This window comes from Primulina huaijiensis, chromosome 3, assembly GCF_012295235.1.
Source record: "Primulina huaijiensis isolate GDHJ02 chromosome 3, ASM1229523v2, whole genome shotgun sequence".
In the NCBI taxonomy this organism is placed as follows: domain Eukaryota; kingdom Viridiplantae; phylum Streptophyta; class Magnoliopsida; order Lamiales; family Gesneriaceae; genus Primulina; species Primulina huaijiensis.
In genome coordinates this window covers 15,217,016-15,220,233 of record NC_133308.1, presented here as the reverse complement: position 1 = coordinate 15,220,233, position 3,218 = coordinate 15,217,016, and the positions used below count along the sequence as shown (strand labels likewise).

The 3,218-nt window shown below is 28.1% G+C and overlaps 1 non-coding gene across 1 annotated transcript; it reads right to left on the bottom strand.

Moving 5' to 3' along the window:
- Nucleotides 1–2,084: 2,084 nt before the first annotated feature.
- Nucleotides 2,085–2,195, bottom strand: LOC140974662 (small nucleolar RNA R71). The gene has a single exon (XR_012174820.1). It is a non-coding gene; the product is annotated as a small nucleolar RNA R71 (small nucleolar RNA).
- Between the last annotated feature and the right edge of the window lie 1,023 nt (nt 2,196–3,218).

Here is a 3,218-nt window from a genome sequence, read left to right as displayed (position 1 = left end):
TTTCATTTGGCCTATAAATTGAGGCCTTGTGCTAGCTTGAGAATCATTCTATCTCATTGTAAAATATAGTGTGAGTGTGTATAAAAGTTCTAAGTTCCAATATATTTTTCATTTTCCAAATTATGAGTGATGTTTTTAGTGTTGATCAAAAGTAAGTTCATGGAAAGCTAAATCTATTATGTCAAGGTGAAGATGTTGAATTCTTGGTGAAATAAGATTGTTTATATTTTGTATATTCTTTCTTTATTTCTTTTCATTTTGCTAATTTCTTTTTATTGTAGGTATAAAAATGAATTATTTGTTGTTATCAATTTACATCAAATGCTTGATACCATTTAAGTGGTTATCTTGATTTGTTGTTTAATTTTGATACAATAAATATTTCATCAATTATTATTGTTATATTATACATATATATTTATATAATTATATCATATATTTCATTTAGACGATAGCGTGGCTCTGCCGGTTGTTCTAAATGAAATATTATGATATCTAACAATCTAACATTTACTTTATCGCAACTAACTTTTACTTTCCGCATCTAACATTTACTTTATCGCAACTAACTTTTACTTTCCGCATCTAACATTTACTTTATCGCAACTAACTTTTACTTTCCGCATCTAACATTTACTTTATCGCAACTAACTTTTACTTTCCGCATCTAACATTTACTTTATCGCAACTAACTTTTACTTTCCGCATCTAACATTTACTTTATCGCAACTAACTTTTACTTTCCGCATCTAACATTTACTTTATCGCAACTAACTTTTACTTTCCGCATCTAACATTTACTTTATCGCAACTAACTTTTACTTTCCGCATCTAACATTTACTTTATCGCAACTAACTTTTACTTTCCGCATCTAACATTTACTTTATCGCAACTAACTTTTACTTTCCGCATCTAACATTTACTTTATCGCAACTAACTTTTACTTTCCGCATCTAACATTTACTTTATCGCAACTAACTTTTACTTTCCGCATCTAACATTTACTTTATCGCAACTAACTTTTACTTTCCCGCAACTAACTTATTAAATCATATATTTCATTTAGGCAATAGCGTGGCTCTGCCGGTTGTTCTAAATGAAATATAATGATTTAATTTAACATTTATTTTATGCAGTTATATATTTATATAGTTATATATATAATCATAGGTACCATATATAAAATATCGGTGAATTCGGTATTTTCTATAGTGGGAACTATATTATATTAGGTGTGTGTTTAAATATTTAATTTTCTTGGAACCATTATTTATGGTGGTTTCCTTTGTTTTACTTTTAGTTAAACAATATTGCATAAACCAAGAATAAATCCTCGAGCCTTGACAAAATTTATAATTTGTAAACTTCGTTCTTGCATTTGGTAATCTATAAATTAATAAATTTAAACTTAAAATAACCTCTCTGTGGATCGATCTCGTACTTACGAAATATATTACTTGCAGACAACCTACACTTGGGTGAATTATAATTTAAGTAGTAGCAAGTTTTTGGCGCCGTTGCCGGGGAGGTATAAATTAAGTTTATATTTGTTAATTATGTTTTATTTATAAGTTTTGTTTTTTTTTTGTATGAGTATTTGGAGTCGAAAAAAAAGTGGTAGACTTATTCGAGTATCTGAAAATAATTTAAACATGGATGATAATTCAAATAATCAAGATAATGATAACAATAATAACAACAATAATAATAATAATCAAGAACATGATCAATTAAGAACACTTAGGCACCATATGAACCCTATTAGAACTAGTGCCCCATCTTGTTTAGTTTTTCCTCCTGATGCATCTAATTTCAACTTTAAACCTCAAATTATTCAACTTTTACCAAATTTTCATGGCTTAGATTCTGAAAATCCATATTTACATCTAAGAGAATTTGAGGAAGTTTGTAACACTTATAATGATCAAAATTGTAGCATGGATATAGTTCGATTAAAGCTTTTCCCTTTTTCTTTAAAAGATAAAGCTAAAACATGGCTACAAAATTTGAGATCAAGTTCAATAAGATCATGGGAAGAAATGCAACAACAATTTCTCAAAAAGTTTTTTCCTTCCCATAGAACAAACTCTTTTAAAAGACAAATTACTACTTTTTCTCAAAAACAAGGAGAAACATTTTATCAATGTTGGGATAGATATAAAGAATTACTTAATACATGCCCACATCATGGTTTTGAAACATGGAGAATAGTTTCTCACTTTTATGAAGGTCTAATACCTAAAGATAGGCAAATGATAGAATTCATGTGTAATGGAACTTTTGAAGATAAAAACCCAAATGAAGCTATGGAGTATTTGGATTCATTAGCAGAAAATGCTCAAAATTGGGATAATATAGGCACAATAGAACCACCAACAACTAAAATCAATAATTCAACAAATGGGGGTGGTATCTATAATCTTAAAGATGATATAGATATTCAAGCTAAACTTGCATCTTTAGCAAGAAAAATTGAGTCATTAGAAATGAAAAAGAGTGGTCAATTAAAAAGTATTCAAGAAATTGTTTGTCATATATGTGATACACATGATCATGCTACAAAAGATTGTCCAACATTACCTTCATTTAAAGAATGTCTCCATGAACAAGCAAATTATGTTAACAATTATAAAAAACCAATACTAGATCCTTTTTCAACATCATATAATCCTGGATGGAAAAATCATCCTAATTTTAGTTGGAGGAATGATAATAATGCACAACCCTCACAACAATATTTTCAAAATAACCAAAATCATCAAGGTTATATTCCTTATGTTACACCTCCAAGAAAAAACTTTGAAGATGTAATTCATGCATTTATCCAAAAGCAAGAATCTATCAATATTCAAAACAGTCAATCTATGACTGATTTGAAAGAAACTCTTGCAAAATTTGCATCTGCACTTAATATTCATGAAAAAGGAAAATTTCCATCTCAACCTCAACCTAATCCTAAAAATCAAAATCAAGAATTAAAAAATGAAAAAATTGATCAAATAAAATCTGTTATTACCCTTAGAAGTGGTAAAATAGTTAATGATCCATATAGTAATGAAAACAAGGATCATTTAAAATCAAAGAGTAAGGATGATAATCCTGATACTTTTGAGAATGATGATACCTTAAATTCTAAAAATAATATGTTGAATGATAAATCATCTGAAATAGTAAATGAATCAAATAAACCTCCACCATTTCCTCATGCATTAACAAA